This window comes from Oxyura jamaicensis, chromosome 1, assembly GCF_011077185.1.
Source record: "Oxyura jamaicensis isolate SHBP4307 breed ruddy duck chromosome 1, BPBGC_Ojam_1.0, whole genome shotgun sequence".
NCBI classification, from domain to species: domain Eukaryota; kingdom Metazoa; phylum Chordata; class Aves; order Anseriformes; family Anatidae; genus Oxyura; species Oxyura jamaicensis.
The window spans coordinates 158,122,123-158,145,512 of NC_048893.1; the positions used below are offsets into that span (position 1 = coordinate 158,122,123).

Here is a 23,390-nt window from a genome sequence, read left to right on the forward strand (position 1 = left end):
TTACGCAATACCAAGAAAAGAAGAAGAAGAAGAAGAACAACAACAACAACAACAAAATAATAAGAAAAGAAAAATAACAAGAACAAAATATTATTTGAAAGGTTAAAAAAAAAAAATAATAATAATCAGGCAAAAAAAAATTATGTGGGAACATTTTCTTCTATACATTCCCTCCAAATATTTTCACTGTGAGCAGAGTCATCCCAACAGGAGCTAATCACTGTAAGTAAAAAGTAATGCATTCAGTAAGACTGAATAAGATTTTTATTTTTATTTTTATTTAACTCAAGCTTTGATTTTCTGCATAACTCCACTTCTAAGAATTAATTCTTGTTTCAAACACTTCAAAGTATTCAGTCTCTGACTAATGTCATCAGAGATGGGGAGTCTGTTACGAAGTCTTGTAAAGTGATTTTAAGCTTTCTAAAAAAAAAAAAAAAAAAAAAAAAAAAAAAAGCTACATGAAAGTTCTGCACAGAATTTTTTGTTAAATGATACAACTGTTCTGGGTTTCTTTTTGACCATTTTTCACCCATTTAACTGTTCTATGTTGTAGTTTTAGTCTTCAGTCAAATTTCTTATTGTCTGAAATTAAATTAACCTTCTACAGCTATTGTATTTTGATTAAAAAGAATGAACTCTTACAGTCTTGCTCAAAAGACTAATATTTTTGAACACTTATATGAATACAATTTTCTTCTTTATTTCTGTGTGAAATATAGAACTGAAATTACCACTTCAGAAATGGTTACAACAGGGACAAATTAATATGTTAAAGAATATCCCAGTGATTTCTATTATGTTTGTTTGTGGGTTTTTCTTTTAAATATTGAAAAATCACGTTCATTCTCCCTTCAAAAACTTTTTATCACAAGTGATCACCTATTGTCATCACCTATTATCTATTACAATGTCTTAACCAATAAGGTTTCCATTCCTCCATGCATGACATATAGCTTTATTTTGATGGATTTACAGTGGAAAGCTTTCCAATAATGCCAGACTGCTCTGAATTATGTCTTTCCCATAATTCTTTATTCCTCCATTTTTTTTAGTCATACATTGTCTACTTGTGCATTGCATATTGTAATACACTCTTATAATTCTCCAAATAAACTATATTAAAATAGGATACAATTATATAATACAGCACTTACTTAAACATCTAGAAATCCCATTGATATCGATAATGTGTTATCCTTATCTTAATATAATCATTTGTTATCTAAAAGGGAAGTTTTAAATACTTCTATTAACCTAATGGATAATAAGATAGAAGAGGTGTACTGTACTTTAGGTATCTTAGACTTATATTTACCAGAAGCTTTTATGTTCTACCCTGTAGGCTGTTTTCTTCTCTCACTTCTGCACGGTTTTACCGTGCTAGGCAGTTGAACACCACAACCGCTCTCTCACTCCCCCTCCTCAGATGAGGAGGGGAAGAAGTAAAGGAAAGAACAACTCACGGGTTGAGATAAGGATAATTTAAAGAGGAAAAAATTATTATTAAGGAAATATTATTATTAATTAAACAATTCAACTAAAGGGAAAAAAGGGAAAGGGGAAAAGGGACGGGGGAAAGAGAATAACAAAACAAAACAAGTAAAGGCTATGTGGAAGTGCAGAGGAAAGAAATTACTCTCTACTTCCCACAAATGAGCGATGCTTGACCACGTCCTTGAAGCAGGGCCTCAACGCACGTAGCCGGTGTTCGGGAGGAGGACAGACGTTTTCGCAACGAGAGCCCACCCCTCCCCTCTTCTTCCTTTTTCCACCTTTTATTGCTGAGTGTGACATCATATGGTATGGAATATCCCTTTGGTTGGTTTAGGTCAGCTGCCCTCGTGATGTTTCTTTCTCACTTTTTTGCCCACCCCCTAGGAGGGTCAGAGAGAGTCCTGATGCTGTGCCAGCACTTCTCAGCAGCAGACACAACACTGGTGTGATACCACTGCTGTTGTAGCTACAAGTGCAGAGCGCAGCACTGTATGGGCTGCTGCAGGGAAAGTTAACATCCCAGCCAGACCCAGTACAACTTCAGAACTCAATTTGCTACGGCAGTGTTTCCGAGAGCCTCTAGAGCAGTATATTTCTTTTTATATTCAAATGATAGTGCCCTTATGTTGCTTTTCTCACGGCCTTGCAAACACAAGTCCAAATATTGCTTGTTTTGGCAGGTTGTTGTGGGGAGCGACTGCCACCAGCATGAGGATCACCACTTTTCTTTCTCCTTTTCCTTCCCTTTGTTTGTAGCTTTAGCTTTATATTAAAGGACCCAATAACAACATAGCAAGCAGGGCTCCATCATGAGTAATGGTTACTTAGGAAAACAAATACCATAGTTCCAAACATCCCCCTCTTCCTACTTTTTTCCCCATTTCTGAGCATGTCATCATATGGTATAGAATATCACTTTGGTCAGTGGAGGTCAGCTGTCCCAGCTGACCTTCCAACTTCTTGTGCATCCTCAGCTTACTCTCTTTTGGGGCAGCCTGAGAAACACAAAAAGCTCTGATTCTGTAAGCAATGATCAACAATAGAGGAAACATTGGTGTATTATCAAAGCTGTTTTCATCACAAATTCAATACATACCACCATATGAAGAAATTCAACTCCATCACAGCCATTGCCATTACCAGTGTATCAACCAAGTGGAACTTTTTAATCATAATAATGAGAGTGTATATTCCAGATCCTGAAGCATGGCAGCATACAGGTGGTTTTGAAGTTTCAAATTTTTTGACAATAAAAATTCCAAACATAATGGTAATGATAAACTCCCAGCCAACCCGTAACTTGTGCAGCCCCAACTGGATACATATAAGTCTATGTGGCCTGATGGGATTCATCCTAGGGTACTCAGAGATATGGCTAATGTCCTTATGAGATCTCTCTCAATTATTTTTCAGCAGTCTTGGGAATCTGGAGAGGTTCCTACTGACTAGAAGTTGGCAAATGCTGTTTCAGTTTTCAAGAAGTGCAAGAAATATTACCATGGTAATTACAGGCCTGTCAATCTCACTCCAGAACCAAGTAAAATTATGGAGAAAATTATTCTGGCATTTACTGAAAAACACCTGAGGGACAATGCAGTCATTGTTCACAGCCAACACAGGTTCACAAAGGAAAGGTCCTATAAAGTTAATTTCCTGTTATGACAAGTTTATCACATCTAGTTGACCAAGCCAACTGATGTACTCTCCTTTTCTCTAGATGCAACAACCCCAGTTCCCTCAGTCACTCCTCATAAGACTTGTACTCTAGACCCCACGCCAGCTTCGCTGCCCTTCTTTGGACATGTTCCAGCACCTCGATGTTCTTCTTGTAGTTGAGGGGCCCAAAACTGAGCACAGTATTCAAGGTATGGACTAACCAGAGCTGAGTACAGAGGGACAATCATTTCCCCAGTCCTGCTGGGTACACTATTTCTGATACAAGCCAGGGTGCTGTTGACGTTCTTGGCCACTTGAGCACACTGCTGGCTCATATTCAGCTGAGTATCAACCAATAACCCAAGATCCCTTTCCACCTGGCAGTTTTCCAGCCAATCATTACTGAACACTGTAGTACAGCACCAGTGACCACCTTCAGCTGGATTTAATTCCATTCACCACAACTCTTTGGGCCTGACCACCCAGCCAGTTTTTAACCCAACAAAGCTGGGTAACCTGTTCAGGCCTTGAGCAGCCAGCTTCTTCAGGAGAATGTTGTCAAAATGGTGTCAAAAGCCTTACTGAAGTTTAGGTAGACCATAACCGCAACCTTTCCCTCATCCACTGAGTGAGTCACCTCACTGTAGAAGATTTGCCAAGCAGGACCTGACTTTGATAAACCTGATATGCTGGGCCTGATGACCTGTTTGTGCTATAAGTGCTGTGTTGTGGCACCCAAGATAACCTGCTCCATGAGCTTCCCCAGCACCAAGGTCAGACTGAAAGGCCTGTAGTTTGCTGGATCCTCTTTCCAGCCCTTCTTGTAAATGGTCATCACATTTTTTAGCTGCCAGTCAGCTGGGCCTTCCCTGGATACCAAGACTGCTGATAAATGATGGAAAGCAGCTTGGTAAGCACTTCCACCAGCTCCCTCAGTACCCTCGGGTGGATCCCATATGGCCCTATAGACTTGAGTACATCAAAGTGGAGCAGCAGGTCACTAACCATTTCCTTGTGGATTATGAGATTTTCTTTCTTCTACCTGTTCCTATCAATGAGTGCAGGAAGATGAAAACCCAGACAACAATTGGTCTTGATGCTAAAAACTGAGACAAAGAAGACATTTAGTGCCTCAGCCATTTCCTCATCTCTTGTTACTATGTTTTCCCCCACATCCGATAAAGGATGGAGAGTCTCATTAGTCTTTTTTTTTTGTGTATGTATTTATAAAAACATTTTTAATTCTCTGTAACAGTAACAGACAGATTGAACTCAAAATGGGATTTGGCCCTTCTAATTTTGTCCCTGCACAACCTCACTATATCTTTGCAGTCCTGAGTGATCTGCCCGTCTTCCAAAGGTTATAAACCCTCTTTTTCTTCCTGAGCTTTAGCCACAGCTCTATACAGCCAGACTGGTCTTCTGCCATGCCAGCTCATCTTTTGGCGTGTAGGGACAGCCTGCTCCTGTGCCTTTAGGATTTCTTTCTTGAAGTGGCCAGCCCTTCAAAACTGCCAAGGGACTCTGCCAACCAGTCTCCTTAACAGACCAAAGTCTGCCCTCCAGAAATACAGTATGCACCTGATGCTGCATCACGGTGGTTCCCAGCATCTGAAGGGACTTAATATTATCTAGCTATCTACATTTCTTATTTCCATTAATGTTGCTGTTGTTATCATTATTATCATTATAATTATTATTATGGTTGTATTACACCATTTGCTTCTGTGCCTTGGTTATTGAGATCCAGAAAGAACTTTGCACCCCTTCCTGCACAAAACTTCTAAGAAACTAAGTTTTCTTTCAGAAGACATTTTTGAATCGATTTCTATCTTTCTTTAAACACAATTGCTGAACACTTTTAACAGCTCATACAATCTAGTTTGCCAGGAGAATGAAATTTAAAGTTCAACTTAAGATACACAAATTTGATCAGGATGTTTGGAGAAGGGAATAAAACTAAAACCTGATTTCTTTAGAAGGCAGGTAAACTAGGCAAGGATAATGGATCTCTAATGGAATTGTCTGTCCTCTGGGATTTGATACATTTCAGAGTCTATATACTGATTCAGAGAGAATAACTCACTATGTAAATAAAATCCACTGAAGTCAAATACACTTATTTAAGATCAAAGACTAATGAACATGAGTAAAGTAGTTCTTTGAATACAGTTCAGGAGAGTGACCTACCATATATGACAGAAGAATACTGAACTTGACTCACCGCTTCTTTGAAGCTCTGTTGTTTATACCTATATAAATGACAATAGAAATTAAAAATATGTAAAGATACAGCCCAAAGTTCAAGGTAATGGAAAAGTAAATGACGTATCCTGAATTATGAAGAAATTGAAGATGCAGTTGTGACAAACCTGAAGCTCTAACCCTTAGTGGATTGGGATATTTCATGGAGAGCTATCTGGAGAGAAACAAATTAATGACATTATCAACACAACAATATGGTTAATATAGAACGAGTCGTAATCCAGTAGTTTAGATTCTCTAATAGTTGTATATGTTGCTGTAAACGTTTAAGACCACTAAGCTTTGTTGAACTCAGGTGTTGTAGATAAACTCTTACTTGAATTTATATGTGTGTGATGGTTTCGCTCGGGTGGGTGACCGAGCTCCACCACAACCGCTCTCTCACTCCCACTCCTCAAAGAGGAAAGGGGAGAAAATACGATGAAAGGGGCTCAAGGGTTGAGATAAGGACGAGGAGATCGCGCAGTAATTATTGTGATGGGCAAAACAGACTCAGCATAGGGAGATAGTAAGATTTATTGCCTATTACGAACGAGCTAGAGAAGTGAGAAACAAAGAAAAGAAACCAAAAGCACCTTCCCCCCCATCCACCCTCTTCCACCTCCTACCCCTGAGCGGTGCAGGGGAACGGGGGAATGGGAGTTATGGTCAGTCTGTAGCACTTCTTTGCCGTCGCTCCTTCTCGGTCACTCTCATCCCCTGTGCTGTGGGGTCTCTCCCACAGGATGCAGTCCTTGCTGAACTGATCCAGCGTGGGCTTCCCACAGGCAGCAGCTCTTCAAGAACTGCTCCAGATATGGGTCCGTACCACGGGGTCCATCCCTCGGGAGCACACTGCTCCAACCTGGGTCCCCCACGGGCAGCAGCTCCTGCCAGGTCACCTGCTCCTGCGTGGTCTCCTCTCCATGGGCTGCAGGTCCGGCACGGAATCTGCTCCGGCAGGGGTCTTCCACAGGCCGCAGTCTCCATCGGTGCAGGTCCACCTGCTCCTGCGTGGTCTCCTCCACGGGCTGCAGTATGGAACCCTGCTCCACCGTGGTACTCCATGGGCTGCAGGGGGACATCCTGCTTCACCACAGGCCCTTCACCAAAGGTCCTCACCACAGGCCGCAGGGGACTTCTGCTCCGGCGCCTGGAGCACCTCTTCCCCTCCTTCTTCACTGACCTTGGTGCCTGCAAGGCTATTCCTCACTCCTCTCACTCTCCCAGCTGCTGTGTGGCGCAGTGTGTTTTTTTTTCCTGTCTTAAATCTGCTCTCACAGAGGCGCAAACAACATCACTTATTGGCTCAGTTCTGGTCGGCAGTGGGGCCCTTACCAAACATGGGGCAGCTTCTAGATCCTTCTCACAGAAGCCCCCTGCTACCAAAACCTTGCCACATAAACCCACTACAATGTGTACATTTTGTAATATTATAAGTATATCCTTGAACGTGCAAAGATGTTATACCTTCTAACCTTAAGACTATTAGACTTCCTTTTCAAATTCAAACAGTTTTTCTTCTACAATCAATTATCTATGCTCTTCAATTTTGAGCCTTGAACATGCATTAAGAGGGAATCAGTGCATTTGATTGGCATCAAATTTGAACTTTCTTGATATTACTAACACAATTCCAAAATATTTTTTAATATTTCATTTACTGTCATGATAATTACTGTTCTAGGCAATAATGCGTATTATTGCAGAAAATCATATCTCATAGATATGTATGATATGTTGCATACCAATTTTTCTTAGTATCCTTCAACATCTTAATAATCACATTTATGTATGTAAAACAATAACATAAATTTATGTATGTAAAACAAAGACAGTGTAAGAAATTAAACTGGGAAAAAAAAAAAAAAAAAAAAAAAAAAAAAAGGAAGAGAGATTTATACTTGTAAAAGTTGTAATATTCAGTACATTGTAAAGCTCGTGTCTCTAGCATACTTCCAAAAGGAGTAAGCTAATAATTAGGCATCCAATGAAGCTTATTGTGGGACCATTCAACCTATGATACAATTTCACTTCATACGTCTGGACATGCATTTGTTATGTACTAAGGCACTACACATCATATAAAGCATCTATATGAATGACAATAGAAATTACAAATATTTAAAAATAAAGCCCAAAGTTCGTATTTACAGAACCTTCGGAAAAGAAAGATAAGATTATACTTTTTTTTTGTTGTTGGTTTCTGTCTTTCTATAATTGACAATTTGTTCTTCCTTAGCTTCAGGTGTTGAACTGGCATATAAAATTAGAAGTCTAGTCTCAGTTTATATTTTTCTGTTTGTATGGCTTTCAAGACACTCTTCATCTATTTGTATGCCAATTCTTCCATCTATAAAATATGTGCAGCAGGGACCTACACATAAGAGAATTAAAAATACAGCGAAATATGTAGGCAACTGTGGTCTTCAAAGATTGAACAGTGTCATTTCCTTCACTATAGAGATGCAAAAGAAAATCTGTAAAACTAAAATGTCTTCTGATAATACAGTAATAATTTTACTTAATTGTCTTTCAGAAAATGTGAAAATGGAACTCTGGGTAATCTTAAAGTAGAATAAAATACATACAGCATCCCTTTCAAAATTGTCATTAATATAAAAAAAAAATAAAACAAAAATAATGTTTTCAAAAGTACAATAGAATACAAAAGACAATTGGATTGATACATACTACTGAAGTTTCTCTGTGTTTAAACTGGAAGGTATATTTTACCACAACTCCACAACAGACAGCTGGAGAGAATACAATTAATTTGGTTACTATGACATCATACTATTATGGGACTGAGCAGAAAAGTCACAAGAGTTCATTGAGTTATTTATAAGTGTAACAACAAAGCAACAAAGGCTTTGCAAGAGTTGAAAATGATGGTCTTGCACAAATTCATAAAATTGCATTGCACACTTTCTTCCACTGAAATAAATATACAGACTGGACTGTGGAGTGACAAAGAGAATTAAGTTACTGGATTATAATGGATTATTTTTTATGTTTGTTTCCATCTTAAAAATAATAATAATAATAATAATAATAATGGATGACATGATAAAAATATATCAAAGCTTTTTACAAATTCTCATTCCTTAAATAAAAGAACTGTATGGGATTCTGCTTGCACCATGAAGTTTAAAATGAGCACAGTGGACAGAGTTTTCTACATTTCTTCATTTACCATTCATACATGGAAAAAAAATAAATTAATTCGTTAATAAGGGATTTTATATCCTGCAGGATGTATTTCACTGTATCACAATAACGTCCTAAGGAAAACTCTTGTTTGTTTGTTTGTTTGTTTGTTTGACAATAAGGAAAATAACTATGAATACTTAATACTTTAATGCATTCATTGTTGCCTTAAGTCTAATAGGTTTTTCCTCTAACATGCTTTAAAGTGTTTCTTTAATCTTCTTGAGCTACAAGACACTTGGAATTTTTCCTTTTGGAAAATCTTTTCCTGCAGAATAGATAGAACCTATAATAGCTGTCAGCAACAGTAGGAAATGCTGACTTTCTAAGTTGTTTTTTAAACTGTAAGTACTTGACAGTTTCCGAAATATAGCTATTAAATTGAAGATAAATATTAGTAATATAAAATTTGACTGTAGCTGTTTTCTAGATCATAATGCTAATTTTGTTGTTATGTATTATTATTGTTGAATATTTTTTTTTTGTTCCCAAAAGATTAGCTGTTCTTCTGAAAGGTATAGATTTCAGAAATAATTTTAACAGAAGAACTGAATTTAACATTAGAAAAAAAGTTTAATTTCTTCATCTATTTGCTGTAACCTCGGTGGAATTCATCTGGAGTCTCATGATAAAAACTATAGATAAAACTGATGTGGATGAGAGGAACCAAATATTCAATATTAGAAGGATTAATAAATGTATTATATAATATATATATATATATCTTTTGAAGAACGACTGAGAGAGCTGGGGATGTTCAGCCTAAAGAAGAGAAGGCTCAGGGGTGACCTCATTATGGCTTTTCAATACTTAAAGGGGAGCAACTTTTTACTCAGGCATATAATGATAGGACAAGGGGAAATGGTTTTAAATTAAAAGATGATAGATTTAGATTTGATGTAATGAGGAAATTCTTCACTCAGCTCGGAGGGTTGTGAGTCACTGGAACATATTTTCCAGAGAAGCTTTGTGTGTCCCATTCTTGGAGGTGTACAAGACAGGGTTGGATGAGGCCCTGGGCAACCTGATCTAGCGGGTGGCATCCCTGCCCATGGCACGATCTTTAAGGTCCCTTCCAGCCCAAGATGTTCTATTATTTATATATATATACATACGCACACTATGTATGTGTATGTATAGATGTCAACAAGTTTTTTGTCCAAGACTATTTCTATTTCTGTTTATTACAGTAGGATAGCTATGACATAATCTGTCATATAGAGACATATAGAGATGATAGATATATAAATAGTTATGATCCCAGATCAGATCTTTTTATGACTTTTTATGCCCTATATTGATGAAGCAAGGTTTAGACTATAACAAAACCTAAATGGTTCTAATCAAAGATAAAATTAAAAATAAATAAATAAATCTTGGATCAGCTTTTCTTTGAAATGGTTGCACTGGTATAGGGTTTTCTGATTTCCTCAACATCTTTTAGTGCATTATTTCCTTATCTTTGCTGGTTCATTTTTGTCCTTGTTTTGATATTAAATAGCAAATATAATTATACGCACTTTCAGTTACAGTAATCTAGCATTTGGAGAATAATATACATCAATATCAATAACTGATATTATTGATCTTTCAAATATATATCAAAGGTACATCAAATTATCTTAACTTGTAAATTATGATAAACAGCAGCATTATTCTGCTATAGAATTCTGCATTTAACATTCAAAGCATTCCTAAGAGCTTGTTTTTCTTATTATTTTGGAATGAAAAAATAAATCTGAAAAAATATTAGAAACAATAATTTATTCTGAAAAGTATATATCCAGCTGGTTCTAATTAATTTTCTATTACAGGATACGGGAATTCCAACATTTGCTTTGTGTTTCAGATATAGGAATGAGAAATAATTAAACTTTATGCAGTGATTATTAAGATATTCACCAAAAAAAAATAAAAAAATGAAAATAAAAACAAGGACAGTTTTGCAAAAACATGGTATTTAAAAGAACAATAGTTACTTTTTAAAAAAATATGTAAAAACAATGAGAAAAAAAAATAAAAGAAAAATAAAACAGCATGCCAAAAACATTTTTGCATATAAGAAATGTATTTTAATTCAAATATCTTTAAAAAATGTAGGTAATTTGAAGTTTTATTTGCAAATTATATGTTCTAGTTCTGCAAGTAATAACTACATTTACAATCACAAGATTATAATGAAATGTCCAGTTTTAGACATCATTTTTTTTTACTGAAAAGGAATCAAAATATATTTTGTAGGATCATATCGTCTTGTGGTTTAACTGCAAGTAACGATGTTTAACAGAGTTGGGTTGACAAATCAGATGTCAGTTGCCTTTCCAGAAAAAAAAAGAAAAAAGAAAAAAGAAAAAAGAAATAATAATAATAAAAAAGCAATCTTTGAACAAGCTGATAGTAATTTACAGATTTTCAATTAAAATAGTGTCTAGCAGCAGATTCAGCTGATACATTTTGCAGACTGAAATTTGCTACCATCATGTTCTGGCTATGTAGAAGTTAAATTGTTGGCTGAAGATGAGGACGAGCCAACAGAAATTGCTTCTCCTGTGTTCACCGTCTACTTTCATTAAAAACACCAACAAATGGAGACCTACCTATTCAGGGCATTCTCAAACCTTTGTTTTTCCTTGATCCTAACTGTAAGAACATTGTGATTTGAGTAGTCAGTGATCCACAATACACTTAACTCAAGCATGCCCAGGACTGTGCTGTGCTTTTCTGTGGTATATTGCAGATACAGTGTGGGAGGAGCTGTTGACTCTGTTGAGGGTGGAAAGGCTTTTCAGAGAGATCTGGACAGATTGGAGAGCTGGGCAATCACCAACTACATTAATTTTAACAAGAGGAAGTGCCAGGTCCTGCATCTGGGAAGGGGCAACCCTAGCTATACCTACAGACTGTGTGACAAGACGATGGACAGCAGCCCCACAGAGAGGGATCTGGGGGTTTTGGTTGATAGCACGCTGAATATGAGCCAGCAGTGTGCCCTGGCAGCCAGGAGGGCCAATCGTATCCAGGGTTGCATCAAGCACGGCATTGCCAGTCAATCAAGGGAAGTTATCATCCTGCTCTACTCTGCACTGGTGTGGCCTCAGCTCGAGTACTGTGTGAAGTTCTGGACACCACAGTACAAAAAGGATGTGAAACTATTGGAGAGTGTTCAGAGAAGGGCTACTAAGATGTTGAAGAGCCTAGAGGGGAAGATGTATGAGGAGTGGCTGAGGCCACTTACAGATTGAACAGTCTAGTTTAGCCTGGAAAAGAGGAGGCTGAGGGGACACATTGCGGTCTACAGCTTCCTCACGAGGGGGAGTGGAGGGGCAGGCACCAATTTACTATCTCTAGTGACCAGTGATAGGACCCGTGGGAATGATGTCAAGCTGCAACAAGGGAGGTTCAGGTTGGATATCAGGAAAGGGCTCTTCACCAAGAGGGTAGTCACACACTGGAACAGGCTCCCCAGGGATGTAGTCATGGCACCAAACCTGTCGGAGTTTAGGAAGCATTTGGACTGTGCTCTTAGTCATACAGTCTGAATTGTTGGTTAGACCTGTGTGTTGCCAGGAGCTGGATTCAATTATCCTTATGGGTCCCTTCCAATTCAGGATATTCTGTGATTCTATGATTCTTTGATTCTGTCCTGCAGAAATTCCTTGGCTATTGGATGAATAAAGCTATTCATGGCAACAGAAGAGGCTGTAAGCAGCTCCCCCTTGGTACCAGTTATTATGCCACCTGCATAGCCTTGCCTTTCACTAATGGTGCAGTAAGAAATTCTCATGAGAATCTTATTTCTGTTTTGACTGCAAAAATCATAAATAGAGTTTCTTCCTTGTAAGAAAATCCTGTAATAATTTGAGTGACTGAAAGGGGAGAATCTCTTATTTGGATAGGGTTCTGCTTGGTGTATTGCATGTGGGTTGGAATCCTGTTTTACAATACACCACTCAGGACTTCCTGCATCTAAAGGGATGTAAGGTTATCTATGCTATTCTCTTATTATAGTGTTACCTCTAATACATAGCATTTTAAATAACACCTTATATAGTCTAATTGCCTTTTTTACTGGTATCATAATGAATCAGAACCTCCCAGAGCAAAAAAAAAAATAAAAAAATAATAATAAAAAAATCCTAAGCTCTTTTCCTAAGACATTACTCTAACATAGTATTAATAAGGTATAACTAGCCCAGCAGTGCACATCTAACATTTTCTTGTGAATTTGGATATCCACAGATGTCAAAGTAAGTTCATGTAAGTACATAGGTACTAGGTCTTAGCCTGAAAGAAACACCAGATAATTAAAGTTTGTTTACGTACCTTCCTAGAGACTTTTCTTTTGTTCCTGCCTATATATTGCTCACTTTATTCCTTTTTATCTCTCTGCTGAAACATGGGATAGATTCTTTAGCACTCAACAAACATTTACACTAAACATTAGATTTACAACAAACATTAGATTCTTGATTTAATCCCACCTATATAGGCATCAACCTTATTTTTTTTCATAAACCTTGTTGCACAGCTAGAGCACTTGTTTATAATGATGTTTAAGCTGGCTTGATGGTAACTCTAATCTTATTGATCTGAAGGATGATTGGACCTATGCAATCTCATCCTTCAGAAAGTAGTATGCCTGTGAGTATTGGGTTCCCTCTGTAAAAGTGAGGTAGAATTATGTGAGATATTAGTTCTTAGATGGTTAGCCCTGAAACCAACATCAAGGGGATGAACTATTTGAAAAACTACAGTCAGGACAAAGACATCAGAAATAGAGTAGAAGTGAGACAGATGTCAGAGGAAAAGAAGGCAAGCCTCCTAATTTATTCTAATTCCCTCAGCTGTCACTTCATGTAACTTTCTCAGCTTGCTGATGAAGAGTGAACTGTAAGGGTCCACTCTTGGCTAAGGGGATATCATAAGTTGGTCCTTAGCTAATGTGTATGTGTAGTCTAATAACAGAATAAATGTGGTGTAAATGTTTATTGAGTGCTAAAGACATATTCTGAAGATGCTGTAATGGAAGTAGGACAGACACTATCAGCAGGAATACTCCATGAGATGTGCCATGCAGGTGTCATGAAGAAAATACCATTCTTGGAGGGTTTTCCTGGGTAAAATGGTATTTAAAACAAACAATCAGACAAGCAAACACACAAAAGCAACTGTCCTGGTTTCAGTTAGGACAGTTAATTTTCCTCCTAGTAGCTGGCAGGGTGCTATGTTTTGGATTACGATGAGAAGAGTGCTGATAACATGCTGATGTTTTAATTGTTGCAGAGCACTGCTTACACTAAGCCAAGGACTTTTCAGCTCCTTGCTCTGTCCTGCCAGCAGGCAGGGTAGGGGTGCAGCAAGAGCTGGGAGGGGACAGACCCAGGACAGCTGACCCAAACTGGCCAAAGGGGTATTCCATACCATTTGATGTCATGCTGAACAATATGTCGGGGTGGCTAGCCGGGGTGGGGGGCCGGCTGATCAGGGTTGGGCTGGGCATCAGTCAGCAGGTGGTGAGCAATTGCATTGTGCATCACTTGTTTGTCCATATTATTATTATTATTATTTTCTATCTTAATAAACTGTCTTTATCTCAACTCACAGGCTTCATTTTCCCGTTTCTCTCCCCCATCCCAGAGAGGGAGGGGGGAGGTGAGCAAACGGCTGTGTGGTATTTAGCTGCCATCCAGGTTAAACAATAACAGCAACAAAACAAAAGGAAAGAAAAACAGCAGTCATTAAAATCTAGCTTTATGCAAGAAATAAGCAAACAAAAGAAAACAACTTTGTAGACAACTAGCATAAAGCAAAATATGTTAGTTTTTAAAAATGATAATACATATACTTGAAACATTTTTACACAGTAGACTTTATCCCTGTTAAACCTGTCTGTTTTCTCCCTATAAAGAGCATTTTTGGAAATGATGATGATGATGATGATGATGATGATTATGTACAAGACCATAAGACCAGCACCACATTTTCCTTCTTCCATCTTTTCTTTCTTTCTTCTTCCCCACCCTGCCCCCCATCGCACCCACCCACATACACACACACACACACATACTCTGTACCTCTTTACCTCAATGATGGGACTCAATATAACCCATAATGGTAAAAAGGTGGAGGGAGGAGAGGTGTTTGGAGTTATAGAGCAAAGATGACTCTGGGAGGAAAAGGGTGGAAAGATGCTTTCCCTATGCATTTTAATGTTTGCCTTTGTGTTTCCCAATACCTAAATCAATAATTATACATATATATATATATATGCTACTTAAGTTATTGTTAATTATATATATCCATATATATACATATATATATCCATATATATATATACACATGCATATATATGTTAGGTTATTTTCTTTTTTGCCCACAGTAGCAACTGATAAATGATCTCTCTCTGATTGTCTGAACCTGCAAGTTTTCTTGCTCACATTTTTCATGTTTTCTCCACCTTCAGCATCCTGGTGGAGGGAAGGGGAATGAATGCAACTGGGTGAGTACCTGACTACAAGCCAGAGACTACTTTCACAGCTGAATATGGTAACTGTTAATATTTTTCATGTTTGCTTGACTTTAAGCTTAACTACAACACTAGGGACATTAAACCATAACTGCCAGATTAGACAGGGCACCGGTTAGATGTACATGACATTCTGGGCAGGCTTCTTTTTCCATCACCAGATTCAGCACAGTTATCAAACTTTCAGAGAGGTTAGACACGGAAGAGTTTACTGATTTCAAGCAGACAGTTCACAGTTGGATTTCTTTCTCATTGGACTTGGACTAGAAATATAAAATTAATGACATGTTCAGAGTCATGAATAGCTTGAATTTACCTCAGAATACTTTCTATATGTTGTTAGTAGAATATTATATAATGGCTTGGGTTGGAAGGGACCTCAAAGATCATCTAGATCTAACCCCTCTGCCATAGGCAGGGGCACCACCAACTACATCAGGCCAAGGGCCTCATCCAATCTGGTCTTGTACACCTCCAGGAATGGGGCATCAACACCTCCAGAAATGGGGCATCCACAGCTTCTCTGGACAGCCTGTTCCAGTGCCTCACCACCCTCTGAGTGAACAATTTCTACTTTATCTCTAATCTAAATCTTCCCTAGTTTAAAAGCATTTCCCCTTATCCTTTCATTAACTGACTGAGCAAAAAGATGCTCCCCATCTTTATTTTATAACCCCCCTTTAAGTATTGAAAGGTTGCAATGAGATCTACTTGGAGCCTTCTCTTCTTTAGGCTGAACATCCAGCCTAAAGCTCTCAGCCTTTCTTCATAGGAGAGGTACTCCAGCCCTCTGATCATCTTCATGGCCCTCCTCTGGATCCGTTCTAACAGGTCCACATACTTCTTGTGCTGGGGACCCCAGACCTGGGTGCAGTATTCCAAGTGGGACCTTACAAGGGAAGAGTAGAAGGGTAAAATCACCTCCTTGACTGGCTGTCTACTCCTCTTTTGATGCAGGGCCACTTCTTTTATGATGAAAAATACTAAGTAGGTTTGCAGATGATAATAAATTCAGAGGAGCTCTTGCTTCCTTAAAGAGTAGAGAGGACTTGCAGAAAGACTTTTACAAATGAGAATGTTGGGCAATCACCAACCCCATGAAGTATGGAGCAACACTGGATATATGTACAGGCTGGAGAGCTGCCCCACAAAAAGGCATCCAGGTGTTTTGATTGATGACAAGTTAAATATGAGTCAACAGTGAGTCCTGGCAGCCAAAAGGGCCAAGTGTAACCTGTGGTGCATCAAGGATGGCATTGCTAGCCAATCAAGGGAAATAGTTGTCCCACTCTACTCTGCACTGGTGTGCCCCTACCTCGAGTACTATGTTGAGCACCACAATATAACAGAATCACAGAATCACAGAATAGTCTAGGTTGGAAGAGACCTCCAAGATCACCGAGTCCAACCTCTGACCTAACACTAACAAGTCCTCCACTAAACCATATCCCTAAGCTCTACATCTAAACGTCTTTTAAAGACCTCCAGGGATGGTGACTCCACCACTTCCCTGGGCAGCCTATTCCAGTGACTAACAACCCTTTCGGTAAAGAAGTTCTTCCTAATATCCAACCTAGGAAGAACAAGTATGTAAAACTACTAGAGAGTGTCCAAACAAGTGCTACAAAGATGGTGAAAGTTCTAGAGGAGAAAACATATAATGAGCAGCTGAAGTCACTTGGTTTGTTCAGGCTAAAGAGGAGGCTGAGAGTAGACCTCACTGCAGCCCACAGCTTCCTCACAAGGGGTGCAGAGGGACAGGATCTAATCTCTGCTCTCTGGTGACAGCAACAGGACATGAGGAAATGGTAAGGAGCTATGACAGGGGATGTTCAAGCTGAATGTTATGAAAAGGTTCTTCACTGAGAGAGTGATCAGGCACTGGAACAAGGTGCCCAGGGAAGTGGTCACAGCAGCAAACTTGTCAGAGTTCCAGAAGTGTTTGGACAACACTGTTAGACATATGGTTTATTTTTGAGTGGTCCTGTGTAGAGACACACAGTTGAATTTGATGATTCTTGTGTGTCAGAATGGGAGTGACCCGGAGTAAAGACAGAGTCTCGATGCGAGTATGATCATTCTCATTTATTGCATGTTCTAGCCGAGTATATATAGGCAACTAACTACAGCACGCACTGACAACAACTTATGATTGGTCTAGCTTCTCTGTGTACGCATCTCTAGCACTAATATGATTGGTACGACGGTGTTGTTTATGCAGAGTGATGTCGTCTCTCCTCCTACACATATTTCCGCATATTCTAGTTGCAACATCACTCACGGTTATCAGCCCCAGGCCTACATCTTTTTCACGGTCCTTCAAAACCTGAGTTGCTCATTGTAATTAAGTCATGCCCCTTCTCATTTAACCATGACTCCACACTTGTGGGTCTCTTCTAATTCAGGATATTCCATGATTCTGTATGTATGTATAGATAAATAGAAACATTTTAAATCTTCACGAGTATTTTTCTGCTAACATATAGAGAAATACATCTGCTTTATTTTTCTCAGAAATACTGAAGAAATTCTTAAGCACTCATTCAAAAATATTTTATTTGGTCACACTGTAAATTAAAATTTATATAGAAAGTTTCTACAAGATTATGAATGATCATAGATTATATAGGCATAATTCAGCAAGAGTACTGTGAAGCTATTTATTCATGAATGAAAAAAGGGATATTACTCATAAAAATGCTTAAATGAAACATATGGAAATCTTTAAGAGAGACAGAAAAACTGATATTAATGGAGAATGAATGGGAAGTTTCAGGTGGGAGGGCACCAGGAGGAATGGCAGAAGAGAAGTTTAGGGATAAAAAAAGAAAATAATAATAATAATAATAATAATAAAAGTTATAAAAATGGCATGTGTAACACCTAGACTGACATGCTCACCAAGATGACAACATTTATATTTGAAGCTTCTGAGAATAGATATACCAGGAATTAGGAAAGCAAAGGAAATTAAAATAAGGAAAGCCTAAAACAAGGGAAATACTATGAACTGAAACCATTAAGAGATGATGGCAGGAAAACACAATAAACTTAGACAAGTGGAAGAAGCCATGCAGTTGGAGAAAGTCTAGTAGTCACAAGCCCTCATTCTCACAGGGGACTTTAATCACCAGCATTTCCCAGAAAGGAGTACAAGTGGTCCTGGAGATTTCTGGGGAATGTCAAGGACAATTTTTTGACATTGATGATTAACAAGTTGTTTAAATGAGAATTTTGCTACTCTTGAAGAAGAAAAAAAAAATGTTTTGGGTGTTGAAGCTGATCACAAACTCAACTGTAACAACCATAACAAAAAATTATGGTCTGTTATAAATTCATCAGATTCAGTTGAATGAACTCTTTGGATGATATTTGTGATTGTTAAATCTGCACTTAAAAAATTGCACTTAGGAAAATTAACTAAAAAAAATATTTTTTTTAAGAATTACTACATTCAGGATTGCTGAGACATCTAGGAACAGATTAAGATCTCATTGTATGAATTACAGAAATGTGAATAGTATTCAGAGGCTGACTTGTGCTTTATAATTAGTTGATATACTCTCTTGTCCATAAATCTGTTAGTTTCTGCTTCTGCTACCTTTAAGTATTGATTTAGCATAGAAATTCCAAATATATTATTCTGACTGAATTATCAGCAAATATATAGATATGTCAATATATGGATATACAGATAGATTCAGTTATTTCCTTTTAAAAATAAAATCTGAGATAAATTTTAAAATCAATTTCATAGAACTTCCCCAGTCTGTCTTTTACTATCAAAAGTGGATTTTGCTCTTTTTTAAAGTCTCTGATGTTTAAAATATTTTCCAAAAATTGTCACTATCCTGACAAATGTAGTCTTAGAGACAGTAGTCATTTTAATAATGGTTGTAAATTGAATCAGTCTGTTGTTTGATTATTTCTCAAATAGTGCATACTCTTTCCAAAATGTACTGAAGTATTTCAGTCCTATACTTATAAAATTGTGAATTCATTTCCAGCTCATTCAAGTTACACTCATTTGCTGTGCTTCCAGATAACTGTTTCGAAAATCAATGACAATATGATAATAATTATCATAAAGTAGAAATTGTCCTCTGAAAAGCTTTGCAGTCACCCCTGTGGCAATTTATTTTAATAGGCACCATTTATTTATTTTTCCCACCTCTATTTCACCTAAATATCCACTTATAAATTATAAATACCTTTTTATCAATCATATTTCTAATAGTTTAATTTATATATTCCCATATTTTTGTTCTGGTATGTCTTGTGTTTGCATAATGTAATCTTTTCTTCAGAAGACATATGGAAATTCAGATTGTGAAATGAACAGCATATGTTAAATTATATTTAGCATTATTCTAATAATTGTCTGTTGAATAGGATATGTTGAAATTCTAGCAAACCTGGGCAAAGTAAAATCTCATAATGCATATCAGATTTGTAATAATTTTGACAATCTCAAACACAATGATAAATTGAAATTATTGGAATCCTGATTCATTCACTTGAAGGAAAACATTGTAAAACAATACATGAGCTTCTGAATTACTGTAAGCTTGGATTTTCTTATTTGTTCTTATTGTTTTGTTTTTGTCACTTATTGGGAAATACTTTTATGATTCTTTGTTTTATCTGCTCTTATAAAGCATCCTGCAGACTGGTTATCTGAAGATTTCTAAATAAATTAGACGTTGTTGCAATAAAGAATGATTCATGCCTATTTAAATCGGAAATTCTTAATGAATAGTTGTTTCTCATACCATAAACTTCTAAAAACACTACAATAATGCTTTCTGTCCTGGTTTCTGTTAGGACAGAGTTAATTTTCCTCCTAGTAGCTGGCAGGGTGCTATGTTTTGGATTACGATGAGAAGAGTGCTGATAACATGCTGATGTTTTAATTGTTGCAGAGCACTGCTTACACTAAGCCAAGGACTTTTCAGCTCCTTGCTCTGTCCTGCCAGCAGGCAGGGTAGGGGTGCAGCAGGAGTTGGGAGGGGACAGACCCAGGACAGCTGACCCAAACTGGCCAAACGGGTATTCCATACCATTTGATGTCATGCTAAACAATATGTCGGGGTGGCTAGCCGGGGTGGGGGGCCGGCTGCTTGGGGCTGGGCTGGGTATCGGTCAGCAGGTGGTGAGCAATTGCATTGTGCATCACTTGTTTCGTACACATTATTAGTAGTAGTACTATTATCATTATTATTATTTTATTATATATATTTTATTATATATACATATTATTTATATAATATATATATAATATAATACATGTTTTATTATATATATATATAGATTTTATTATATATATATATATATAGATTTTATTTTACTGTCTTAATAAACTGTCTTTATCTCACCTCACAGGCTTCACTTTCCCATTTCTCTCCCGCATCCCAGAGAGGGAGAGGGGAGGGTGAGAGAGTGAGCAAACAGCTGTGTGGTGCTTAGCTGCCAACCAAGTTAAACCACAGCAAACCAAAGCTGATACAGGTAAAAATAGCATCAACTTTTATCCTTAATGGTTGGCTAGCATTTGAAGGAATACAGGATGTTTCTGAGAAGAGGAGGAAGGTGTCTTATTCAGACCTCTGCTCATCGAGGGTGAGAGGAGAAAGGACAGATGGAAGATTTGTAGGTGTCACCCACTGCCCTGCCTCCAGTGTGTTCAGGAAGCTTTCTCTTTCAGTTGGCTTTCTCTCAGCCTTTTCTTAACATCATGACATGTATTTCTCCCATCCGGACGGTCTCTGACAGAGATGCAAAACAAGCTGCCAAGAGTTTGTTGTCAGACTTTGATTCAATTTTCCAGTCCTTCCTATGTGAAATACTAACATAAAATTGAATGATCTGGCAAGTATTTTACTATTGCTAGAGAGCTGCACATTTTAGATACCGTTTGCTCAGCCCTTGTGTTACTAGCCTTAATTTTTTGCCATTACGCATAATATATGTAACATTTCAAGCTCTGTACAACCTGAGTATTGTCAATGTTGAAGCTTTTAGAACTGGTCATGTAACTGAAACTGTTTTGATAGAATGCATTCCTCCACCCTCAGTGCTAGTACTATAAAAATGGAAGTATCAAGCATTTCTATGTTTATCTGGAAATGTTTAAAACTTATATGACAATATACACCTATGTAGGTGAGAATATACACCTGTGATTCAGCTCCCTAATAGCAAGAAAGAGGATCAGATGTGTCAGATGTACAACCTTAAATATTTTATGCAATTAATTTTTGCCTTAAATAATATTTTATATTTTTGATCAATTTATTCTTGACCAAATCTGTAAAATATATCTCTACTGCTTCTAATTTATGTGTAATACCAACTCAGAGAGTATATTTTTTTCTATGGTGAATTTTCGATGTAAACATGGCCAAGAAAAAAAAAAAAAAAAAAAAAAAAAAAAAAAGTGTCATTTGTCACTTCTCAATACTTATACAAATATATGGCTCAAGCTACAAGACACACAATATTCTAAAATGATAAAATCTCCTGACCCAAAAGCTACAACCTCTACTACCTTTAACACCCAACTATTTAGCCTTCTTTCCCTACATGTTTTAGCCTCTTCTTCAGAATGGTTCTTCAAGGAATATGACTGCAAAAACTCTGCACTTCTTGCTGCACACAAATTAGAATGTGGCAGTCCATGTGTCTCTCCTCAGTGAGTTACATTCTGGCCTTTTGACCTCACAAAGCTTCCAGGTAGCTACTCAGTCTACTGGCATAACTTGTTATCCAGACATGTTCCACATTCTCAAGTTATTTTTCCAGGTGCACTTCAGTCCTGAATTCACTTTAACTAACTTTCTGACTCTTGTTTTCTACCTATTATTTAGCTGTTTAACTCTTAGTTTTCCACACAGACAGATTAAGGTGCAATTTTGCACCAGTAATCTATTCCCATATACATATAGATTTACACAAAGAAAAGCCTATTTTTAGTGTGTGCTGTCTGAAGTGCTGTTGTTGATTTTTCTGACCACAGTTAAGTCTCAGTGAAACATTTTATCTTACAATGAAAAAGATATGTACTAGATTCAAAAACAGTAACCTGAAGTTGTATTGGGTTTATGTGGCAAGGTTTGGGTAGCAGGGTGCTGCAGAGATGAAACTGACCCATAAGGGCCAGTTTCATCCCACTTCAAATGGATCCACTGCTGTCCAGAGCTGCGCCAATAATCAATGTTGTTCGCACCACTATGATAACACATTTAAGAAAACAAAACAAACAAACAAACAAATAAATAATGTCTGCTGTGCGACAGTAGTTGGGATAATGAGGAGTGAGAAACAGCCCAGCAGACCAGGTCAGTGCAACATAAGAGCAGGAAATGCTACAAGAACCAGAGCAGAAGTTCCCCTGCAGCCTGTGGAGAGGCCCCGGCTGGAGCAGGCTGTCCCCCTGCAGTCCATGGGTCTCACGGTGGAGCAGATCTCCACGCTGCAGCCTCAGAAGGAGCAGGTGGATGTGGCCTGGAGAGCCCCGCAGGAGCAGGACCCGGGCTGGAGCTGCCACCTGCCGAGAGGAGCCCACGCAGGAGCAGGGTGTCTGGGGGCAGCTGCCACCCGTGGGGGACTCGTGTTGGAGCAGTTCATTCCTGATGGATGGACCTCATGGTACAGAGCCACGTTGGAACAATTCTTGAAGAGCTTCTGCCAGTACTCAAGCATGATCCGTTCAGGAAGGATGGCAGCCCATGGGAGGGACCACACATTGGAGCAGGGAAAGATAGTGACCATGAATAAGTGTCAGAGATGAAGCATTAGGGACTAACCTCAGCCCCCATTCCATGTTCCCCTGAGGAGGTGGAAGAGGGTGGATACAGGGAAGATGTTTTTACATTTTTGTTTGTTTCTAACTTCTCTAGCTTGATAGTAATAAGTAATAAATTTTATTAATCTCCCTGCGCTGAATCTGTTTTTGTCCATTATGATAATAATCAGTGAGTAATTGCCCTGTCCTTATATCAAACCTTGAGCCCTTTTCATCATATTCTCTTCCCCTTTCCCTCTGAGGAAGGAGAGTGAGAGAGAAGTTGTGTTGGAGCTCAGATGCCCAGCTGAGTAAGACCACCACAGAAGTACATATTGAAAAATAATTAAATTTTCTTTCTTTCTTTCTTTCTTTCTTTCTTTCTTTCTTTCTTTCTTTCTTTCTTTCTTTCTTTCTTTCTTTCTTTCTTCCTTCCTTCCTTCCTTCCTTCCTTCCTTCCTTCCTTCCTTCCTT

General features: G+C 37.9%; 1 long non-coding RNA gene across 1 annotated transcript in view; it reads right to left on the reverse strand.

The window, feature by feature from the left end:
- Positions 1-309: 309 nt before the first annotated feature.
- LOC118163258 overlaps positions 310-23,390 on the reverse strand; it is a 360,896-nt gene continuing 337,815 nt past the window's right edge. The window contains exons 3-4 of the long non-coding RNA XR_004748955.1: positions 5,526-5,568; positions 310-423 (exon numbers count right to left, since the gene is read on the reverse strand). This is a non-coding gene — a long non-coding RNA (uncharacterized LOC118163258). The remainder of the gene's footprint in view (positions 424-5,525; positions 5,569-23,390) is intronic.